This window comes from Tachysurus vachellii, chromosome 16 (assembly GCF_030014155.1).
Source record: "Tachysurus vachellii isolate PV-2020 chromosome 16, HZAU_Pvac_v1, whole genome shotgun sequence".
In the NCBI taxonomy this organism is placed as follows: Eukaryota; Metazoa; Chordata; class Actinopteri; order Siluriformes; family Bagridae; genus Tachysurus; species Tachysurus vachellii.
The window spans coordinates 2,549,860-2,575,329 of NC_083475.1; the positions used below are offsets into that span (position 1 = coordinate 2,549,860).

Genomic DNA, 25,470 nt, shown 5'->3' on the forward strand with positions numbered 1-25,470 from the left:
TGTTCTCCACAATTGGCCTCATGCACCAGGTCACAACAAATTCAAGGTCTCTTAGTAGTAGTGATGAGACAGCAGCCATACTGGTTCCCTGAAGTCTGTCATCATGGCTATACAGAAAGAAGTTCGCAAGACACTTCAGGATTGAACCCTGTCCACGTACTAATGGAGTCCAGCCTTAGTGTCATAATGCCATAGGTTAAAGGAAGTATCAGCCAAGCAATGACTTCCAGAAGCACAACAAGATAACGGTCTCTGAGAGCTACAGTACCTCTTAATTCAAGTGCATGGCCTGGTGGGGAGACCGTAAAAACCTGGTTTATCTCCACCCAGTACCTCACTAAAGGCTACTGGCAAGTCTCTCTGGCCCCTAACACAAAGGAAAAGACTGCGTTCAGCACTCCCAGTGCCCACTGGCAGTAACAGGTTTTTCTTTTTGTACTTAATTTTTATTTTTGGGCTCCGTGGGGCACCCACAACATTCCAATGAATGATAGATATTGTACTCAAGTGCCACAGTCAATACACAGTGCTCAGCTCTTGGCTCCGCAGGACATTCTGGAATAAACTTTCCTGTCTCTTTAATGTGTCCCAAGTACGAAAAAAGAAAAAATAAGTTGATGAAAAGTCAATAATGTATCTCAGAAAAATGTTTCAAAAGGTAATGGCAAAAGAACACAAGATATGCCAGAGTGAAATAAGGGCAGTGCTAAAATAGGGGTAGAAGATTCATAAAAATGGGCAGCCAAAAGAAATTGACCTAAAAAAAATAAAACAATGGTCTTCACAATAACAATAAAAAAAATCAGCTTAAAAATAAAGACAAAAACTGTAAAAAAAAAAAAAAAAAAGAAGAAGAAGAAGGGGGGAGGGAGGGGGGGGGGCAAGCTTAACAAAAGGCAGCACCAAAATACAGAAAAGAAAAAAGGAACAAAAGGCTAATATCAGGAATATTAACACAATGAAGATCCAGAAAGAGGATAATTACAACTGGTAAGTGGCAGGAATCACAAAAAGGCACAAGGAGAACCTCTAGTGATCAAACAAGTCCATAAATCTAAAGGAAATACACAATGAGGGCCTCTAGTGTAATTTTTTTTTTTCTAACTCACATGATGTGAGGAAGGGAAGACACACTTTTACGGACAGACGTTGCTGCTGCCAGCAGTGTTCAATAAAGTCTGCGGTCACGTTGAGCCTTTTGACAAGAGACAAGGCTTCAATAGTTAACCAAAGCTAATGACTGTAGTTACATACATCTTCCTAAACTCTATTTTAAAGGTTTAAGAGCTATAAGTGATGCAATACAAAACACGATAAGCTGATTAGGCTTGAACTGTCACTGTCTAATAGGTGGAAATTAGTCTAATCTGCTCGGAAAACTTACCTTCATGGCTAACGGGTTTCTTTCTGCACAGAAGCATTACAACTATCGATTTTTAACAAAACAGACCTACTCAAATGTATCTAACCTAACTATTTTCACTTGTTAGTGTCCAAAAAAACTGTGTTTTACATGCACAGTGCCAAGAGAGGCATTTTCTATAAGTAGGCTGAGGTAAATAGTAGGTCTTGAAGAAATTCTGGCAAACCGTCCGGCGCCTCAGGAGGGGGAAGCAGTGCCCTGCGCACACTGTTTACAGTGGGAGTGGGAATCTGCTGACTTCGACTGGGGACATCCTCAGACGGTGGAAGGAGTACTTCGAGGTTCTCCTCAACCCCACCGACATGTCTACCACTAAGGAAGCAGAGGCCGAGGGCTCAGTTGTGGACTCGTCGATCCCCCAAGCTGAGGTCACTGAGGTAGTTGAGAAGCTTCTCAGTGGCAAGGCACCAGAGGTGGATGAAATCCGCCCTGAGTACCTCAAGTCTCTGGATGTTGTGGGGCTGTCTTGGTTGACACGCCTCTGCAACATCGCGTGGCGGCTGGGGACAGTGCCTCTGGACTGGCAGACTGGGGTGGTGGTCCCTCTGTTTAAGAAGGGGGACCGGAGGGTGTGTTCCAACTACAGGGGAATCACACTCCTCAGCCTCCCCAGAAAAGTCTATGCCAGTGTACTGGAGAGGAGGATTCGGCCGATAGTCGAACCTCGGATTCAGGAGGAACAATGTGGGTTTCGTCCCGGTTGTGGAACACTGGACCATCTCTATACCCTCGCCAGGTTGCTGGAGGGTTCATGGGAGTTTGCCCAACCAGTCCACATGTGCTTGGTGGATCTGGAGAAGGCATTCGACTGTGTCCCTCGTGGTGACCTGTGGGGGGTGCTCTGGGAGTATGGGGTCCGGGGCCCTCTGCTAAGGGCTGTCCGGTCCCTATATGACCGGAGCAGGAGTTTGGTTCGCATTGCCGACACTGAGTCAGACTTGTTCCCAGTGCATGTTGGACTCCGGCAGGGCTGCCCTTTGTCACCGGTCCTGTTCATTATCTATATGGACAGGATTTCTAGGCACAGTCGGGGGCTGGAGGGAGTCCGGTTTGGGGACCACAGGATTTCGTCTCTGCTATTTGCAGATGATGTTGTCCTGTTGGCTTCCTCAAATCAGGACCTTCAGCGTGCACTGGGACGATTTGCAGCTGAGTGTGAAGCGGCGGAGATGAGAATCAGCACCTCCAAGTCCGAGGCCATGGTTCTCAACTGGCAAAGGGTGGCTTGCTCCCTTCAGGTTGGTGGAGAGCTCCTGCCTCTAGTGGAGGAGTTTAAGTATCTTGGGGTCTTGTTCACGAGTGAGGGAAGGATGGAGCGGGAGATTGACAGGTGGATCGGTGTATCTTCTGCAGTGATGCGGTCGATATACCGGTCCGTTGTGGTGAAGAAGGAGCTGAGCCGCAAGGCGAAGCTCTCTATTTACCAGTCGATCTACGTTCCTACCCTCACCTATGGTCATGAGCTTTGGGTCATAACCGTAAGGACAAGATCCTGGATACAGGCCGCCGAAATGAGTTTCCTCCACAGGGTGGCTGGGCGCTCCCTTAGAGATAGGGTGCGGAGCTCGGTCACTCGGGAGGAGCTCAGAAGTAGAGCTGCTGCTCCTCCACATCGAGAGGAGCCAGCTGAGGTGGCTCGGGCATCTGTTTCGGATGCCTCCAGGACGCCTCCCTGGGGAGGTGTTCCGGGCATGTCCAACTGCGAGGAGGCCCCGGGGAAGACCTAGGACACGCTGGAGGGACTATGTCTCTCGGCTGGCCTGGGAATGCCTCAGTATTCCCCCGAAAGAGCTGGAGGAAGTGTCTGGGGAGAGGGAAGTCTGGGCGTCCCTGCTCAGACTGCTGCCCCCGCGACCCGGCCCCGGATAAGCAGTAGAAAATGGATGGATGGATGGATGGATGGATTATATTATAAAAAAAAATTTTTAAAACGTCAATGAACATGTATAATAAGCAGTAATAAATAGATATTTAAAATACATCAATAACACAGATAAACATAGATAAAATCATAGTTAAAGGAATAGTTCACCCAAAAAATAAAATTAATAAAAGGTCAAATTATCGCTTCACTACAAATTATCGCTTCAACATAACGGTTTGCCTTGACATTGTAAGATACAATCCTATCTTATCTGCAATGCACAGGGTTTAGTCCGTGTTGCAGTGGATTGTCTTGTGCTAAATTCCTGTCCTCAGACGAGCACCAGACCTAGCGGGGGTCAAGATTTTTTTTTCTTTGAGCCCCACGAAAATCACTTTAGATATCACTTTAAGACGTGTTGATTCGTTGCGACTCTTAATCTTGAGGAGAAATATGCCGCGAAGCTCTCCCGCGGAGTGAAGAAGAGGTGGAGTTACGAGGTTTCTCAGACAGTTGAAGTGTCCAATGGAGTTACGAGATTTCCGCTCAAGCTATTTTTAAGGCTTTAGATTGGTTAATAACTTGTGAAAATAACAGACCCACGTGGGGACTGACTAATAGCATCGATATGTGAAAAAATATGAAATTGACAAAATTTGGACATACGAGGTTTCCCCCCGACAGCGACGATATATAGGCTGGATTTTTTTGCCACCTCCTGGTATGGAGAGCTTTTACCAACACAAAGAACATAATCTCACCAGCCACTTGAATAGGAAAACAGGTACAACCAATAGAATTGAAAATTAGATTATCTGTCTTCATTTTCTAGCTATTATTATTATTATTGTTATTATTATTGTTGTTGTTGTTGTTGTTTTATCTAGTAACATTTGTCTTCTGTCTAGTCATACATATTTTTAGATTATTTGTGTAAAGTGAGTGTTCTATTTTCTCCAAACATCCACAACACAAAATATCAAAATTAGATCAACAGAATATTTTTCTACAGAGGGACCATTGGGATCATCCTGAGCAGCTGCATCACTGTCTGGTTTGGGAACTGCACCATCTCAGAACATAAGACCCTGCAGTGTATAGTGAGGACAGCTGAGAAGATCATTGGAGTCTCTCTGCCCTCTATCACACACTGGATCTGCAAAGCCAACAGCATTGTCTACACACACCCCTCACACAGACTCTTCACCCCACACACCCCTCACACTCAAACTTTACCCTCCTACCATCTGGAAAAAGGTATAGAAGCATTTGATTCTTCTCGACCAGACTGTGCAACTGTTTCATCCCTCAAGACATTAGACTCCTCAGCATCCAGAACTGAACAATACCAAACTCACACACACACTGATCTGTGTGAACTGAACTGTAATGAACTGTATTGAACTCAAACACACACTCAAAAACTCATTCAATATACAGTTGTGCTTAAAAGTTTGCATACGCTGAAAGAAATTGTTAAGCATTGCCATTTATGTGGAAAATATGACTGATAATGCAAAAGAATTTTATCATATTTAAGGACCGTGGTCACATGAAGTCATTAATTATCACAACGTTGTTTGACACCTTTTTTAAAACCTAATGATAACTGAAATCTACGGTGGCTGGGAAGTGCAAAACAAATTAACAAATCCGAAAACACATTAATAAATCCAAAAACACATTAACAAATCCCAAAACACATTAACAAATCCCAAAACAAATTAACAAATCCCAAAACACATTAACAAATCCCAAAACATATTAACAAATCCCAAAACACATTAACAAATCAGACAACCCGGAAGCGGTTGGTATAGTTTGTGAATGGAAACTTACCATCATTGGACTAGACACCTTTCATTCACCTGTATATCTTTAATGACAGTCGTCTTGTCCAATGATCGGTAAGTTTTCATTCATACCTACCGCTTCCGGGTTGTCTGAATCGGTGCACGAAACACATTAACAAATCAGAAAACACATTAACAAATCAGAAAACACATTAACAAATCAGAAAACACAACATTTCAGACAACCCAGAAGCGGTTGGTATAGTTTGTGATTGGACAAGACACCTGTCACTCAAGGTATACATGAAGTTCAACAGTCTGCCGCAGGGAAAAGTTGGAATGGATGGATGGAATGGATTACTGTGGATTAATTCTGTTATTTTCTTAAATTTAAACAGAGAGCTTTACACATTACACATAAGATTCCATACCTGTATATCTTGAGTGACCGGTGTCTTGTCCAATGATCGGTAAGTTTCCATTCAAAAACGATACACTACCGTTTCTGGGTTGTCTGACTTGTCGTTGTGTTTTCGGATTTGTTAATGTGTTTTCGGATTTGTTCGGATTATGCAGTAAAGTTCCGCAACACTCTCTCCTGACATAACTGACATGTCAGCAGGTCCTTTTGTGGCATGGCTAAAATGTAGTGAAAGGTTTTTTTTTTGGAGGGGAGATTCATCTGATGATTCTTCATAACATTCTGGAGTATATGAATATTGCCAAACTAAAATCTGATGCAGTAGACTTTGTGAAAATTAATTAGAGATGAGCCGGATACTCGGCTGAAACGAGTATCCGGTACGGATAAAGCACTTCTGCCGAGTACGAGTATTATACGAGTCAATATCTGTGCTCGGATTGAATGAAAATCATCATTGGGTAGCTGATTGTGTCAGCGTTCTGTGATAGGCTAGTCACAGCTCCCCTCCCCTACAGTGATAGGCTAGTCACAGCGCCCCTCCCCTACAGTGATAGGCTAGTCACAGCGCCCCTCCCCTACAGTGATAGGCTAGTCACAGCGCCCCTCCCCTACAATGATAGGCTAGTCACAGCGCCCCTCCCCTACAGTGATAGGCTAGTCACAGCTCCCCTCCCCTACACACATACAGATGTATTGTGTTGCTGTGTCTTGCTCTGCTCACTCACAGTCACACACAGAACAGCTCTCTGTCTCTCCCTCAGTCACTCGGGTTCGCGCGTCTTTTCCGTTAACGTTTAGGGTTTCTTCAGCTTTTTACTTCGGGTTTTAACGTTAATAATACGTACTTACTAACCAGTAGAGTTCTGGTAAACGTAGTAGAATGCGACTCACATTGCATCTCAGCCTGTCGGAGATTTTTTTTCTTTTTTTAAACCTTCAGCTGTCTCTAACCAGTAACCAGACACTGTGTGTCTGACACGTGTTAGCTGTATTTCATAAAAACATAAAGGTAGTGTTATAAATATTACAAATTAATTATTACCAGTTAAAGCCCCGCCCGTTTCAAGACAAGCCCCGCCTACTTCCGGGTTAGGCCCCACCCACTCCGAGTACAGATACGGATACGGATAATTCATATGGTTAACAGACACAGATACAGATCATGCTGTACTCGCTCATCCCTAAAATTAATATTTGTGTCATTCTCAAAACTATTGGCCACGGCTGTACAGAGACGGAACTCAAATGTGTCCTCACCTGCACTAAAGCAACTCATACAAAACAGATACTCTGTGTGAGAAAACGCCAGGCTAGCGAAAATTAAGGGTTATACAGCTAGAAGCAGAAAAAAAAATTGCGTATCAAAAGATAACACAAGTAAACACAATGCAGTTATTAAATAAAGATTTTTATTATTAAAGGAAAGCAAAATCCAAACCCACATGGCCCTGTGTGAAAAAGTGCCCCCTGCCGTTATAACATACAGTGGGGCTTGAAAGTTTGGGCACCCCAGGTAAAAATTTGTATTAATGTGCATAAAGAAGCCAAGAAAAGATGGAAAAATCTCCAAAAGGCATCAAATTACAAATTAAACATTCTTATAAATTGTCAAAAAAGTTAGGTTTTTTCCCATCATTTACATTCAAAATAAAAGAAAACGAAAAAATGGCTTCTGCAAAAGTTTGGGCACCTTGCAGAGTAGAATACCTTGTACTTCCCCTTTGGCAAGTATCACAGCTTGTAAACACTTTTTGTAGCCAGCCAAGAGTCTTTCAATTCAAAAGTCTTCCAGTAGTTTGAGATTTCTGGGCTGTCTGTCACGCACTGCTCTATCCATAGATTTTCAATTATGTTGAGGTCAAGAGATTGTGAAGGCCATAGCAAAACCTTCAGTTTATGCCGCTTGATGTAATCCACTGTAGATTTTGAGGTGTGTTTAGGATCATTATCCATTTGTAGAAGCCATCCTCTCTTTAACTTTAGCTTCTTCACAGATGGCATCAAGTTAGCATCCAAAATTTGCTGAAATTTTATTGAATCCATTTTTCCTTCTACTCGTGAAATGCTCCCTGTGCCACTGGCTGCAATACAACCCCAAAGTATGTTTGATCCACCCCCATGCTTAATAGTTGGACAGAGGTTCTTTTCATTAAATTCTGTGCCCTTTCTTCTCCAAACGTACCTTTGCTCATTCCGGCCAAAAAGTTCTATTTTAACCTCGTCGGTCCACAGAAATTGTTTCCAGCATCAGGCTTGTACAGTATGTTCATTTGCAAACTTCAAACGCTGATTTTTGTGGTGAGGATGTAGAAGAGGTTTTCTTCTGATGGTTCTTCCACAAAAACCATATTTGTACAAGTATCTCTTTATAGTGGAATGGTGTACCACAACTCCAGTGTCTGCCAGATCTTTCTGGAGGGATCGTGCAGTCAAACATGGGTTTTGACTTGCTTTTCTCACAATCCTGCGAGCTGTTCTGTCTGATATTTTTCTTGGTCTTTCAGATCTTTAACTTCCACTGTTCCTGATGACTGCCATTTCTCAATTACATTCAGAGTAGAGGATATTGGCATCTGAAAACACTTTGCTATCTTCTTATAGCCTTCTACTGCTTTGTGAGCATCAACTATTTCCAGTTTCAGCTTTCTAGACAACTGCTTAGAAGAACCCATGGTGCTGATTGTTGGGGCAAGGTCAGATGAGTCTGGGCATTTAAAACCTTTGAGATTGACATCACCTGGTCTTTCCAGATGACGATTGAGAATAATCCATGACACTGTCAGGTCTCAGCTTTCCAAAGGGGGTGGTGCATGCTATAAACTCTGCAGGGTGCCCAAACATTTGCAGACACCATTTTTTTGTTTTCTGTTATTTTGAAAGTGTAAATGATGGAAATAAAATCTAACTTTTTTGACAAATTATAAGAATGTTTAGTCTGTAATTTGATGCCTTTTGGAGATTTTTCCATCTTTTCTTGGCTTCTTTCTGCACATTAATACAAATTTTTACCTGGGGTGCCCAAACTTTCGAGCCCCACTGTAACATAACTGTGGTTTATCACACCTGAGTTCAATTTCTCTAGCCACACCCAGGCCCGATTACTGCCACACCTGCTCCGAATCAAGAAAGCATTTAAATCTGACTGACAAAGTGAAGTAGACCAAAAGATCCTCAAAAGCTACACATCATGTCAAGATCCAAAGAAATTCAGGAACAAATGAGTAATAAAGTAATTGAGATCTATCAGTCTGAAGTTATGAAGCCATTTTTAAAGCTTTGGGACTCCAGTGAACCACAGTGAGAGCCATTATCCACAAATGGCCAAAACATGGAATACTGGTCTACATTCCCAGGAGTGGCTGGCCGAGCAAAATTACCCCAAGAGCACAGCAACGACTCATCCAAGATGTCACAACAGACTCCACAACAACATCCAAAGAACTGCAGGGGCCTGTTTCAGAAAGCAGGTTAAGTGAAAACTCTGAGTATGTTAACCCTGAAATGAGGGAAACTCAGGGTTTTCTGTTTCAGAAAGGGAGGTAAGTTAAACCCGAGAAAACAGGTTAAGTTAAGCTCGTTTCTGAAAGAGGGGTAACTTATACTAAGAGTCAGTTACCATAGTAACTTACTCTGTGAACTTAACCTGGTCGGGAGCAGGTTTTCTTCGGTAAACCCAGAGTTTCTTTTGGTCTCCTCCCATTTTTAAAGAGGAAGCGACGTTTAAACACCTCATTCATTGCTCCCATTTCAGTTACGCAGAGAGCAGCAAAGCGAATGTGGGATGTGGTAGCTCAGTGGTTAAGGTGTTGGACTACTGCTCAGAAGGTCAGGGGTTCAAATCCCAGGTCCATCAAGCTTTTGTGGACACAATTGCTCAGTTGTATAAAGGGGTAAGGGGGTCTGCTAAATGCCGTAAATGTAAAATGAATGAAATGATGTGTCCTTTTATGAATGATCCTGTTGATGAAGAGTCTTAAGTATTAATTCTTTTGAGCCCAGAGTGGATTATTGTCACATCCCTATGCATTTTTATTTGAGCGATACCGTTTTTCTTTACAGCCAATAAGATCCATAATCTCATCCATCCTTACATCAGCCATCGCGGCCGTGCTCTTACATCCGAGCAGATGCTTTGCGTTGCCTTACGTTTCTTTGCAAATTGTAGTTTTGTGTATAACATCGGGGATGCAGAACATATTAGTAAGGCTACTGTTTGCAGAGCGGTCAGGAAAGTGTGCCTTGCTCTTAAGTGCTTTCTGACAATTTTTGGGTTGTTTCCTGATAAAATAAAATTCTGTTCTTTCGGTTTCGCCTCTGATTATAACAGTTGGGAATTTACTCTAAAATAGTCCTTAATTACTAACTACAAATTACATCTTCAACCAGTCTAATTAAATTAATGTAATAATTACTATCTCTAGAAAGTATTGATCTACTTACTAATTTGGTCTATTTACTTATTAATTACTTTCTAAATCCCAAATCAACATCAACCACTTGAACAATAAGGAGAGACAAGAAATAAACAATATACTAAATAAACAATAATTAAACAAAGTGTGTAACTAGAGGGAGAAGTTTACATTAAAAATATAACTTTTAAAGGTATATATATATATATACGTATATATATATGTATATATATATATATACATATATATACGTATATATATATATATATATATATATATATATATATATATATATATATATATATATACGTATATATATATATATATATATATATATATATATATATATATATATATATATACGTATATATATATATATATATATATATATATATATATATATATACGTATATATATATATATTAATGTAAACTTCTCCCTCTAGTTACACACTTTGTTCAATTATTGTTTATTTAGTATAAACAATATGTATGTTTTATATATATATATATATATATATATATATATATATATATATATATATATATATACACAACAGTGGATTTAACATGAAATTTTAAAAGGTGTATTTTAAAAATGATAGTTATATATATATATATATTAGAATACATTTTTAAAATACACCTTTTAAAATTTGATGTTAAATCCACTATAGTTTTATACAGCAGTGTTGCTTTTTTTTTTTTAAATACGTGTTCATATTCTCCATACACTTGCATAAGCACTTCCGGTTCTGCTGACGAGAAATATGCAGAATTTTCTTTTGTCTGACGCTGTTGCCATGGTGACTCGTTATATCTGCGCTCCATTGATAATGGCTTTTTTTAGTTGTAGTGCACGTGCTTAACTCAGAGTCAGTCAACTTAGAGTTGATAAAACTAACTCTTTTCAGCTGTTCTGTAACCGAAAACTCAGAGTTTCCCAACTCAGGGTTTGTCAACTCAGAGTTCAAGTTTAAACTCAGAGTTGGTTGAACCTCCTTTCTGAAACGGCCCCCAGGTCTCACTTGCCTAAGTTAAGGTCAGTGTTTATGACTCCATCATAAGAAAGAGACTGGGCAAAAATGGCCTGCATGGCAGTGTTCCAAGACAAAAACCGCTGCTGAGTAAAAAGAACGTCTCTCATCTCAGATTTGCCAGAAAACATCTTGATGATCCCCAAGAAGTTTGGGAAAATACTCTGTGGACTGACAAGGCAGATGTTTATCTTTTTGGAAGGTGTGTGTCCCATTACATCTGGCATAACAGTAACACTGCATTTCAGAAAAGGAACATCATACCAACAGTAAAATATGGTGGTGGTAGTGTGATGGTCTGGGGCTGTTTTGCAGCTTCAGGACCTGGAAGACTTGCTGTGATAAATGGAACCATGAATTCTGCTGTCTACCAAAAAATCCTGAAGTACAATGTGCGGCCATCTGTTCGTGACCTCAAGCTGAAGCGAACTTGGTTCTGCAGCAGGACTATGATCTAAAACACACCAGAAAGTCCACCTCTGAATGGCTGAAGAAAAACAAAATGAAGACTTTGGAGTGGCCGAGTCAAAGACCTGACCTGAATCCTATTGAGATGCTGTGGCAGGACCTTAAAAAGGTGGTTCATGCTCGAAAACCCTCCAATGCAATTTACAACAACTTTACAACAATTCGGCAAAGATGATTGGTGCAAATCTTCTTCAGAATCAGAATCAGAATCAGATTTATTGGCCAAGTGTGTTGACACACACAAGGAATTTGGTTCCAGCAGTTTGTGACTCTCAAAAGTACAGACATACACAATACTATACAGTACAAACTATACAAGACAATGCAGCCATGGGATACAATATAGACAGAATGAGTATAAAATATGAATATAGAATGAATAAAATATCTAAAATATGAATATAGAATATGAATCAAGCATCGCGTTAGTTCAGGCAGGCCACGTAGTAAGCTGCATCAGCTGCTAATCAGCTGTCCACGACGCGCACCAATCCGGCACGACTTCCGTAATTTCCGTAATCCTCCTTTAAATCCTCGCCTTCGAGCCACTCCTACGCATCGCCGCTGCTGCGATCCAACACCCTCCTCCGTCCCCGACTCCTCCAGCCAGAACCCGTCACCAGCGGCGATTAAATTCTTCACGTATTCGTTCTCTTCTCCCTCCCCCTCCCTTTTTCATTTCTATATTTTAAAAAAAATAAAAAGTAACAAGCTATTCGCACCTCGTGCAATTTTGGTTCTGATTCTGAGCTGTAACGGGGGGTCTATTCATTCCCCAGCACTGCCCCCCCGCCCTGTCCATGCATGCACACGGACAGGCGCGTGGAAAAAATTCTCCCAGAACAGAACCATCCCGCCAACACTAACTGTATGCTTGCAATAACCTTCATTGACTAAGTGGTCCTGACTGAACTGATCAGTTATGTACTGTTGTGGAAGTTTTGAGGTTTGAGAGAATTAAAGCATAAAATATCACACCGATAGGCACGGGCAAGAGTAAAAAAGGTTTCATGGTTTATTGTGTTCAGCTTTGCAGAAGGACCCAACACTCCACGAGTAAAATCAGAGAGGAAGGGCCCCGATCATTGATAACATCAGGATTTTATAGACAGGAAAAAAAAGGAAACAGGACATGTAAAAGCCAAAACATCATCCACCATTGGTTTAGAAGCATCGCCTGCTCATCTTCTGACCAAACTAATCCCACGGGAACAACTAAAGTCTCACGGGAAAGGTCTAATAGATGCAGTGTTGAAAAGAAACTATAGTCACAATAACTACCAGCCATGGGATTAGTAAAATTTTGTGTATTGTCCCAGGGACAAAACACAAAATTTTTTAATCATTAATCTGTAATAAAATCTAAACTCTAAATGATAGATACCAGTATTGTTAATCAACTACTTAATCTACAACATTGTTCATCAATTAATCAGCTAGAATACAATCATGTAAGCCTTAAACTAAGCCCAATCATGTACAATCTCACATTAGTGTATCATTTCCCCTGTAGGGTTCTCATGAATGCTTCATAAAATACATGATCTTTAGTGGATAATTTGCTGTTTTTGTGGGAACAGGACCTGTATATAAAAAATATGCAGTTAAAGGCAAAGCATCAAGCATTAATCTTCTTGTAACTTCACTACAAGTCAAAGTCTCTACTGTCCGTATTCACCTTTGTCTGTTTCTGGATCAGTCTGGTCAAATTCAGTGAAACAGTCATCGCTGAACGGAGGAATCCATTCAGGGTCATCGTCAATATCGTCCAGTTTCACAAGTTGTTTGGTCGTTAGATTGGACATTATGATGTAATGAATGCATTTGTATACGCAAGGGCCAAACAAACATAATAAGATTAATACCACAATCACTGGGATTATCATCGATAGATAGGGAGTCCACTGTCCAAACAGTGTCTACCAAAGTCCCCAACTATTATCTCCATGTTTGTCTCGTTTCATTTGGTTTGCTACTTTGTGCATATCATGCAGTGCATCCGTGATAGACCCATGGTCGTCATCATTCGAGGGAATGAAGGTGCAACATTGATCTCCAATCAGGGCACATACACCTCCCTCTTTACCTAATAGAATATCTAAGGCCATTCTATTTTGTGTAGCAGTCAATCTAAGGGCTGCGAGTTCCTGTTTAATACCTTCGGTTGCCCGATTAGTGGAGTTAATATAAGTGGCAAGCCGATAATGTGTGACTTCTAGTTGATTCCATACCTGAGTCATCCCATACTGTGGGAAGAAGGAATCAAAGAATTTACTCAGTTTATTTTTCAGTCTATGTTCTGGCGGAGGAAAGTCATTATCGGACACGTCTCTCTTGGGTCGCTTTATCGGTGAGTGTGAGTGAAGTATGACCACACCTGGATACCTAAACCTTGCTAAAGTACATACACCTCCCCAGTTACGGGGTAGGGCCAGATACACGTTTTTACCACAGACCCAGTACCAGTCGTCAGCCCTGAGTAATGTGCTGTTGTCAGATGGATGAATAAGGGAACACTCTGCCTGTGGGCAGGTCCTGTCATCTGAATATAGGTAATATAAATGAGTGCACCTATGGCTGGCGATATTACCTATGTAGTTCAATTTATGAGGAGGCTGTGCAACAAAGGTGTTAACTCTTGTTTGATTTACCTTGAATGTTCGTTTCGTCACACGCATTAGAGTCCGTAGACATACAGTATGGTGGTACCAGTTAAATCAGTCCTCCCAGGACCTCCAGCTTCACACCACAGGGAGGCTGGTGCATTTATCACAAGACGTAAATGTGTGCAATTCGGGACTCTATAAGCATTCTACTTCCACGTGCAGTAAGAATTTCTACAGGATTGGGCTATGGCTTTCAATTCACTACCATTACATTTCATAGGATCATTGTGTGTTTACTTGCAGCTGTGGGGAGAATCATACACACATAACAAGACTCATTTGTGATCATTTTGGCAGTGTAGTTGGCAAATTGCAAATAAGTGTTTTCATACACGTCTCTGCGACTTCGACCAAAGGTGGAAGTCTTTTCTGCATTCCCGCTAATTACCAGGCAGATCATAAGGATGCTCAAAAAGGCAAAAAGGCTCCTCATCTTAACAGGAGCTTTTACTCATCAATGTAGATCATATCTAGAAGTCAGATCTTATATGTGTGTTTGTATAAGAATCTGGCTGTCATAGTCGGTGTGTAATACTGTACAGTCGTCTGCTGTCGTAAGTGTCTGTCACATTTACCTCTCATTTACCTATTAACTTCATTAACATTTGTGTTCACATTCGGGTGTGTGTGTCGATGTTACTCCTTCAGATGACGCTGCTTCTTCTCAGTGTTGGCTGCTGCGTTGTATCAGGGTTTTCTTCTGACTCAGATACTATACGCGTCGTAGAAAGTCAGTTGGCGCTCATGGGAGAGGTTACTAGCACGTCACCGTGTGCCCTGATGCCCCTTCTCGTTCCTCTTTGCAGCTGTCGGGTGTTGGTTTTTCCTCTGGCTCAGGAACCCGCTTACAGTGGCTAACGTGAATCCACGTCGCTCTTTCCGCAACCTTCACCGCAGTCTGCGTGGTAAGAAGTACCTGAAATGTTATTTTGTCAGGGATTCCCCAACAAGGGATAATTTCAGACAGGAGTGCTTTAACTACTGCACTTGCATCCTGTTTGGAAGTGGGGAAAGCTTCCACCCACTTAGAGAACATATCCACTATTACCAAACAGTATTTTTTGCCTTCACTGGGTGTCAATTCAATAAAATCCATCTGAAGGTGTTCAAATGGTCGCTGTGGCGGAGGATGGGCGCTCTGGGAGACTTTAACGCCTCTGCCAATGTTGTTTGTTGCACACACTATACATTTCTCACAAAACTTCTGGGAATATTTAGCAAAGCCCTTAGTGTGCCAGTATCTGGAGACACTCTTATACATCCCCCCTTTTGAAATCAGATCTAGGACTGCAAATTTCATTTACAACTGCAACACAATTGTGTAGTTCTCCATCTGCTTCTGTGGGGAGAAGAGTTGCAGGGTTTAATACAGTACAGCGTTTTACTTTCATGTTTGGCATGTCAAGCAAAATAGTGTGATATCTCAGCCATCGTGCTGCAGACATATGTGCTGTTTTCTGTTCAAGAAGAAGTGACACTGCATGTGGGACCAAAAGAGTTATTTATTTATTTATATGGATCCCAAAAAAAAAATACAACAATAACAACATTTCAATCATCACAACTGATAAATATACACATAACATATATATATATATACATACAAACACATACTCATACATAAAATCTGGTTTTGATTCATAACAGGACTAGACATAAATACAATATGATTTATAATTACATTAATCAAGACATATGAAAACCTACATCAACACATAACACCGTAGACTACTTTTAAATGACAGCGTTTTATGAAGCTGACGAACTTCAATGGGAATGTTATTCCAGATGACAATAGCTCTATACAGGACAGTTTTCTTCATAAAATTAGTTTTTGGGTGGTACACCATTTTATTAAACAGAGAAATAGGCATTTTCACTGTCAATATATCATGGTGCTTAAGGTAACTGTTATTCTTTGGTTTAAAGAGAGCCATGAAAGAGTAGAATACATCTGATCTCTACTTGTTTTAATTGAGCAGCCCAGAACAAGTCTTGATGCTTTATTTTGCACAATTTGTATTTTTGTAAAGTTCTTTTTAGATTCAGAGGACCACACCTCAGTGCAGTATGACAAATGACACAATATTAATGACTCTGTAACTATTTTTAAAGTGTCCTTATTCACATAATGACAACTTTTTAGTTACTGCAATGCTGCATCCCATTCTGTATAACAATAGTATTTATGTGATCTGTCCAAGAAAGACTACTACCAATAACCAAACCCAACAGTTTAGCCTTCTCTACTTGTTGTATTATTTGCCTGGCTATATGTAACTTTAATTCTGATCCAAGCATCAATTTTTGTTTTGATCCAATAATCATACTTTTAGTTTTGGATATATTTAATACTAATTTGTTTCCACTAACCCACATACACAGAAACTAATTCTCTAGAAAGAACATAATTAATTTTATCACATGAATCTGAAGCATAGTAAACAGTTGAGTTGTCATAAAGCGTGAAACCAGTTAGATCCAAGTGCAGGTTTATTTGCAAAATCCAAAAACAGGCAAGGGTCAAAACACCAGGCAAACAGCAACAACAAAGGAAATCCAAAAGCAGTAGTCAATAATCCAGGCGTAGGTCAGGGCAGGTAGCAAACAATCACAAACATGAAAAACAGGCAGGGTCAAAAATGAGGCAATAAACAGAACAGAGAAATATGCTCGGTATGCAGACAGGCTAACAATACTTCGTCATACGAGAGTTCTGAGTGAGCTTAAATAGACCAGGTGATTACAAACAGGAAACAGGTGTGCTGAGTTGGTGGTGCAATGGATTGTGGGAATTATTGTCCTGATGGTAAAGTGCACCAAATCCTCTGCAGGCCAGCAGAGGGAGCCCTCATGGCTCTCATAACAGAGCCCCCCCAGGAGTGGATTCCAGACACTCCAACGTAGATCCAGAGGGTGGTGGAGTGGAGGCGGAACAGGGGGCGGCAGAGCCAGCGACCAGAGCAGGACTGGAGGCCAGGGTGGTGCCGCAGGCAGAGCCAGCGACCAGAGCAGGACTGGAGGCCAGGGTGGTGCCGCAGGCAGAGCCAGCGACCAGAGCAGGACTGGAGGCCAGGGTGGTGCCGCAGGCAGAGCCAGCGACCAGAGCAGGACTGGAGGCCAGGGTGGTGCCGCAGGCAGAGCCAGCGACCTGGTCATCATCGCAATCCAAGGCAGTGCTGGAGGTGTTCCAAGCCTGTAAACAGGGACAGGAGGTAGAGGGGCTGGCAAAGCCAGTGAAACAAAACACAGGACAGGTAACCCAGGCAAATTGGTTGGTTCAGGCCAGGCAGAGAGCTCAGGGAACCCAGAAACGACCATCTTAGATGAAGCAAATAGTTCAGGGTCGACTGTTTTGGATGAGACATTGAGACCTTGGAAGTCGTGCATGGTTAGTGACCCAGGTTCGAACCTTCCAGCCGTGACTAAGTGTTCGAGGGACTCTGGTTCATGAGAGTGTGGGATTTCCTGTGAAGCAGAAGAACAAAAGGTGGACCCTGCATGACTCAAAGATGATATGGTTGATTCAGGTGCTCCAGTTGCTCCAGATGATTCAGTTGATTCATTAGCTCCGGCAGGTTCAGGTGATTCCTTTGCTCCAGCTGGTTCAGGTGCTTCAGCATGTTCAGGGGCTTCATTTACTCCAGCAGGTTCAGGTGATTCAGCCGGTTCAGGTGCTTCATTTGCACTAGCTGGTTCAGGTGCTTCAGCAGATTCAGGTGCTTCAGACGGTTCAAATGGTTCACTCGTGCAGATGTTATCTGGGGATCCAGTAGACTAGACACTTGTAGTTGTGGCTTTGCAGGAGCAGGAGAGATAGGTGAGGCAGCCATTTCGGGAAGTGGTTGGGATGCAGGAATGGCAGCAATCTTGACAACAGGTGCAGGGATGGTAACGGCCCTCTGAGGGACAGGTGTTGTCAGGACAGTGGCTCTTTCAACCGCTGGTGCAGATACAGTAGTAGCCCTCTTGAAAACAGGTGCAGGTAAAACGGTAGGGTCAAAGAAACAGGCAGGGTCAAAAACGAGGCAATAAACAGAACAGAGAAAGACGCTCGGTATGCAGACAGGCTAACAATACTTCGCGTCATACGAGAGTTCTGAGTGAGCTTAAATAGACCAGGTGATTACAAACAGGAAACAGGTGTGCTGAGTTGGTGGTGCAATGGATTGTGGGAATTATTGTCCTGATGGTAAAGTGCAGCAAATCCTCTGCAGGCCAGCAGAGGGAGCCCTCATGGCTCTCATAACATGAGTCATCTGAAAACATTGTCATTGATGCTTTTTTAACAGTTAAGGGCAAATCATTAATAAAAACAGAAAACAAAAGAGGACCCAAACAACTTCCTTGTGGTAAACCGCATGCTAAAGCTTTATAATTAGATAAAGAACCATTAAAAAAAAACCTGCTGAGTTCTGTAGGAAAGATAACTTTTCATCAGTGCAACAGCAGAAGGAGTGAAGCCATAGCTCTTCAATTTCTCAATTAAAATATTGTGGTCTATTACATCAAAAGCAGCACTGAAGTCCAACATGACCACTCCAACTAATTCAGAATTATCCATACTTCTAAGCCATCCATCAGTCATCTGTGTGAGAGCTGTACATGTAGAATGTGCCTTTCTATTTGCATGCTGAAACATAGTCATCAAATTATTTTTCTGGAAATAATTACTAATTTGTGTATGAATAATCCTTTCCATAACTTTACTGAGTGCAGGCAAAATACTTATAGGTCTGCAGTTCTGCCCATTATAAGATAATCGATTGTCTTTTATCAATGGAATAATTTTCCCTTCCTTCCACAGAGTGGGATAAATCCCACTCGCTATACACTGAGTAAATATATGACACAACGGATCAGCAATATATTCGGCTGTTTTATTCAATACTAGGCTGTCCAAGTTGTCTGTGCCTGGACTACCATATGTTGGAAGAGACTTTAACTTCACTTCTGCAGTTTGCACACAATTAAAGTTAAAGTTACACATTTTATTAGCCATGATTTCAGTTCATTGTAGTTAGTTCATTGTATCCCACAATATCTCTAGAAGCATTAACTACTTTCTCAGCTGCTGCTACTGCTCTTAAACACATTGGCAGGCCTGCTGCTACTGGATCTAATTTAGCAGAGAAGTATTTCGGAGTAGTTTGGATCTGGAATTCCCAATGTTGGGGTGGTTTGTAAAGCCATTTTTAAATCTACAAAGGATTTTTCTGCCTCTGGTGTCCAAGTCACTGTGGGCCTGTAGGCCTTTCCCATGAACAATTGCGCTCAAGGGTGCTTCGAGGACTGCATAGTTTGGTATGAAAGTCCTACAATAGGAACACATGCCTAGAAATGACATCAATTGTTTTTTTTTTTTGTGTTAGGCTTTGGGATGTTTTGTATTGCTGCAACTCTGTTTTGCCTTGTTCTAATATCAGATGCCCCAAGAATTTCTCTTGCTATTTCACAAACTGCAGCTCTGATAAGCTCGCCTTGTGACCTTCCTTCGCTAGATGACAAAGTAACGCAATAGAGTCTTTTTCGCATTGCTCTTTAGATGGTGCGGCAATCATGCAGTCGTCCATATACTGAATAATTGCTGACCCTGGGGTCAGCGTCAGAGATTCAAGACTGTTCTTAAGAGCTTCATTGTAAATAGTTGGAGATTCACAATATCCCTGACACAATCTGGGAAAGTGTACGGCTTTCCATTGAAAGAAAACGCAATGAACCGGATGAACTGGATGAGCATTAGCTAAGTCTACCACAGAAAACCACTTGCTCTCTGGTGGAATCTGAGACAAGATTGTGTGAGCGTTTGGCACATTCGGAGCTCTTGGAATTACTGCATCATTCACCACTTGCAAATCTTGGACAAAACGCCACTCCTCTGGTTCACCCAGAGGCCTAGGTTTTCTCACTGGAAAAATAGGTGTTCTGACTGGGGAGGTTTCACATGGCGCAATCACTCCAGCCTCAAGCAGTGAATTAAATACTGGCGTGATACCCTTAATAGCCTCTGGCTTTAAGGGGTACTGTGTTTTGCAAGGTCTGTAATCTGATTTAGGTGATATCTGCACCGGTGCACAATTTTTGATCAGACCTACATCATTTTTCCCTGTTGCCCAAAGTTCTCTAGGAACTGCTTTTAATCGGGGGTCTTCCCCGGAAATGTGTCATCTGCCACATTGTTTTCAGTACATCTGTGTCTGCCTGTGGCATTATCTCAACTGTTCTGTCAACAAAAGCTATTATATATTCAGGAATCACCTGAACCTGCCGGAGCTAATGAATCAACTGAAGCTTGGACAGCAAATCCAAGGGCATGCAATAGGCTTTAGTTTTCTCACTGTACAACACTGTGGGATCTGAACTGGGTTTCCAATCATCAGCTTTCACACATTTTAATGTCCACATTCCTAAAGCTTCCCATTTCTCTGTTTCACCCTTAGATAAAGACACATGTGGGTGTGAATTCTCTATAGTGAACGGGTGGGCCTTCCCCAGCTTCACATTTATACTAGAAAGACTCACTTCTGCTGTGCATCTGTGATTATCTCAATACAATTTTTTCAACAGCAACACATCAGCTTTTTGCTGCTTTTCAAACCATTCTTGTTCATAAAATACATCTGGCCCTGTGTGTGTGTGAGCTGTGCAGTGCAGATCATGTGTGTTCATGTATTGTGTGCGTGTAGGGTTAGTAACATCACTTATCTATGAGTGCTTGATTCACCGAATTCACAGAAGAGGTGCTGAGTTCCCACTCATACACATACAACAGAGGTCTGGGGTCCCACTTAATGCCTTGAAATTCACCTGTTTGACTTGTACACACTTTCAATCCATTTGGGGTGCTAATTAGGTTTATTCCCAATTTTCAAATCAAATTAATCGGGCAGCATTCAGAAAGCAGAAAAGAAAATGTGAATGACTGTTGGTTATTCTCAACACACCTTAAGGGTGCTGTAAATTTTTCTTTCACGATAATCCCAGACACTCATTTTTGGCATCTCACTCAACTCATGTAATTTGATCACAGAGTTTCCTGCACCAGAATCTACTAAAAACACACTGTCTTTCCCTTCTACATTCAATGTGTGCACTGGCATGTGCTTGTAGGCATCTAAATTGTACTTTGCATATGTGCCTTGTGGAGTATATTTCTTTTCAAGAAAATCAATAGCATTCAAAACTTTACCATTTAAGTCGGAATCAGAAGTTAGCTGAAGCATTTCCTCATTGCATAGCATCAAAGATTTTGACTCACCCATCCCTTCAGGACTGACCTCCTCGACCTGAGATGTTGATGGTCATGCAGTTTCCTCATCATGCCTCTTAGGGCATTCCCTTGCCCAGTGATCTTGTCCTCCGCAAATACTCTCTCTCCCCCACTTCCTCTTCTGCCTCTGCCTCTTCCTCAATATCGCCCTTTTCCTCCATATGTGGAAGGCCCTCTCCATTGTGTTTGAGGTCTCGCCAAGGCTTGCATCATTGTCAGCTGAACTTTGTGTGTTTGCTCTTCTCTCTTTTTTCCCTGCTCTTGCTTGGTTTGCGTGAGCAGCTTTTCCGCATGCTCTGCATGACAGTAGGACGGCGAGACAGTTGCGCAATATCTTCATCGCCTCACGGAAGTACACAACACGCACAGCGGCCTTATTGCCCCTGTGCGTGTTGTGTACTTCCGTGAGGCGATGAAGATATTGCGCAACTGTCTCGCCGTCCTACTGTCCATCCGGCCCCGCTACTTCCACCATGGGCATTGTAATCACACTCTGAGGTTGCTCTTTAACCTCTGGGACCGAAGCCTCTTCTTCGACAGGTTCAAGATCAGTAGTCTCCTTTTGCTTGTCTTTCTGGCATGTACGATCCGTGATAGGTGGGGAGGGTGGACTCTCCTTAACCGCCTTCGGTGGGGACAGTGGACTCTCCTTCGGCTCCACATGAGCTGGCTCCGGATCCGTGCACACCTGTCGACATGATGCAGCCGCTGCCAGGCGTGGTCGAGGAGGTGGTCCATCCAGGTCAGGATCATTTGAAAAAGACTTAAGACACTGCAGACTGTGTGAGTTTCTTATTGTACTTTGTGTATTCTGTACATATTGTATAGATACTTTCTTTGGAGAACATTGTGCTTTTTGAAACCTTTCTTCAGCCTCTAACTTCCACATGTGAAAAGCTGTCAGTTTATTTCTACCCTGTTTTTCTTCTTCTTCCTGACATTATCTCTTTCCATTTGGGTCAGGTTACCTTTCAGCAAATCTAACTACTTTAAGCTAAAACTGCCGCCGTCTGGGAAGCCACACTCCGTCACCCACCACAACAATTGTGACACAGAATCAGGACCATAATTATTTCTCATATATTTCACATTAGTTCCAGTGACACACACTGTGTTTTTATTGAGCTTGCTCTTAGAAATACTGTTGCCCATGACTATCTTAGTTTATTGTTGACAGTTTCTGCACCAGAAAGCCTGTGCTATTTGTGTGTCTTATCTTTTGTTTTGGCTTTTTCTCTTTTCCCCTAGCCTGCTTTGCTCTCCGGAGAGTCTACGCCGAGCGCGTCAGCACTTAGCGGCGGGTTTTCTTAAAAACTCACAAACAAGACACCTTTAGCACCTAATCCCAGATTAGTGCCGTGCTTTACTTTTTATTCTTAGGCCTTGCACTAAGTGCCTATCTGAGAGAATTAAAGCATAAAATATCACACCGATAGGCACAGGCATGAGTAAAAAAGATTTCACGGTTTATTGTGTTCAGCTTTGCAGAAGGACCCAACACTCCACGAGTAAAATCAGAGAGGAAGGGCCCCGATCATTGATAACATCAGGATTTTATAGACAGGAAAAAGAAACAGGACATGTAAAAGCCAAAACATCATCCACCATTGAAGCACGTTTAGAAGCATCGCCTCCTCATCTTCTGACCAAACTAATCCCACTGGAACAACTAAGGTCTCACGGGAAAGGTCTGATACATGCAGTGTTGAAAAGAAACTATAGTTACAATAACTACCAGCCATGGGAAATATAGAAACATAGAAGGACAGATTCGTGTGAACATCTCTAAAGTGAAAATTTCCACTACACTAACTGTATGCTTGCAATAACCTTCATTGACGAAGTGGTCCTGACTGAACTGATCAGTTATGTACATAAGGTGTGGGCGTGCAAATAACAATATTGTGCAATATTATGCTTTTGTACAATATACAGCAGCGGTAGTGTGTAAAATACAGATGATGTGATGACTGACAGTTCTGATAATGCAGTACTTATTATAAGAAGCAATGAATATAATTAATTATGGTGAGTTGTTGATCAGGGTGATTGCCTGGGGAAAGAAACTGTTCCTGTGTCTGGAAGTTTTCGTAAGCAGAGTTCTGTAGCGCCTGCCAGAAGGGAGGAGCTGAAAGAGGTTGTGTCCAGGGTGCGAAGTGTCAGTGGTGATTTTTCCTGCCCGGTTTCTGGTACTTGTGTCATACAAGTCCTGGAGAGTGGGCAGGGGGCGGCAATTATTTTTTCTGCTGTTTTTACTGTGCGTTGCAGTCTGTTTCTGTCCTGTTTAGTTGCTGCACCAAAACAGATGGTGATGGATGTGCACAGGACCGATTCAATGACTGCAGTGTAGAACAGCATCAACAGCTCCTGTGGCAAACCATACTTCCTTAATTGGTGTAGAAAGTACATCCTCTGCTGGGCCTTTTTGATGATGGCGTTTATGTTGCACTCCCATTCCAGGTCTTGGGAAATGGTAGTGCCCAGAAACTTGAAGGCCTCCACAGATGACACCGGGCTGTTAGATATTGTGAGGGGGAGTAGTGTTGAGGGGTCTTTCCTAAAGTCCACTGTTATCTCCACAGTTTTGAGGGTGTTTAGCTCCAGACTGTTCTGACTGCACCATAGCACCAGCCGCTTCACCTCCTGCCGGTATGCAGACTCATCGCCATCTTGGATGAGACTGATGCACGTAGTATCATCTGCAAATTTCAGGAGTTTAACAGTTTGGTCACTTGAAGTGCAGTCATTAATATAGAGGGAGAATAACAGTGGGGAGAGGACACATCCCTGTGGAGCACCAGTGCTGATTGTCTGAATGCTGCAGGTGACACCTCCCAGTCTCACCTGTTGTTTCCTATCTGTCAGGAAGCTGGTGATCCACTGACAGATGCAAGGGGGTACAGTGAGCCTTAGGAGATTGGAGGTGAGAATTTCCAGAATTATAGTATTAAAAGCCGAACTGAACTAAACAAACAGAATCTGGGCGTATGTCCCTGGGCAGTCCAGGTGTTGCAGAATGTAGTGCAGTCGAATGTTGACTGCATCGTCCACTGATCTGTTTGCATGGTAGGCAAACTGTAGGGGATCCAGCATCTGTTCTGTGACAGTCTTTAGGTGGGCCAATACCAGCTGTTCAGATGTCAGAGCGACAGGCCTGTAGTCATTCAGTCCAGTGATGGAGGGTTTCTTGGGGATGATTGTAGAAAGTTTAAAGCAGGAGGGAACTTCACACAGCTCCAGAGATCTGTTGAAGATATAGGTGAAGATAGGAGCCAGTTGATTAGCACATGCTTTGAGACAGGAGGGGGAGACCCCGTCTGGGCCGGGGGCTTTCCTTGTCTTCTGTCTCTGATGCCCCTTTTCCACCGGAAAGAACCGGGTGCTGGTTCAGAGCTAGCGCTGGTGCTGGTTCAAAGTTGGTTCCACTGGCGAATCTTCTAAGAACCGGTTTGTCTTTCCACCGGCTAGAGCGCCATCACAGCGCCGAGTGTGATGTCACTGTATACGTCTCACGTGTCCCAGCAACTTTAGCGCATCAGCTTTTCAGAGTAGCTTCTTTTGGCTATTCTGATCTCCTTTGACAATAGGTTCCTGGCCTGCTTATACAGAGTTTTGTCCTCCCCTCTGTAGGCATCTTCCTTGGCTTATCAAAGTTTTTTCAGTTTGGCTGTGAACCATGGCTTGTTATTACTGTACTTGCAGAAGGTTTTGGTTGGCACACACACGTCTTCACAAAAACTAATGTACAATGTCAGAGTGTCAGTCAGTTCATCCAGGCTGTCAGTTCCTGCCTTAAAGATACTCCAATCAGTGCAGTTAAAACAGTCTTGTAGTTCCTGCTTTGCCTCACTGGTCCATCTCTTCACTGTTTTTACTACAGGCTTAGTATATTTTAGTTTCTGCCTGTATGTTGGAATAAGATGACCCAAGCAGTGATCAGAGTTCCCCAAGGCTGCCCTGAGTACAGAGCGATATGCATCCTTTAGAATTGTGTAGCAATGATGCAGTGTATTTTTCTCTCTTGTGGGACAATTTATATGCTGTCTGTATTTGGGATGTTCAAGTGTTAGTTTTGCCCTGTTAAAGTCTCCAAGAATAATAAAAAGAGAATCTG

The 25,470-nt window shown here is 42.2% G+C and overlaps 2 protein-coding genes across 6 annotated transcripts in view; one reads left to right on the plus strand and one right to left on the minus strand.

Annotated features, from left to right (window-relative positions):
* LOC132858904 (uncharacterized) overlaps positions 1 to 5,082 on the plus strand; it is a 32,318-nt gene extending 27,236 nt beyond the window's left edge. For 2 of the 5 annotated variants that reach the window (XM_060889450.1, XM_060889451.1), the window contains exon 12: positions 4,300 to 5,082. The gene's annotated coding sequence lies outside the window, so the exon portion shown is untranslated. The remainder of the gene's footprint in view (positions 1 to 4,299) is intronic. The other 3 variants (XM_060889453.1, XM_060889454.1, XM_060889449.1) reach the window with 3 other exon arrangements.
* LOC132858821 (NACHT, LRR and PYD domains-containing protein 12-like) overlaps positions 1 to 25,470 on the minus strand; it is a 301,006-nt gene that overhangs the window by 74,373 nt on the left and 201,163 nt on the right. The window lies entirely within an intron of this gene.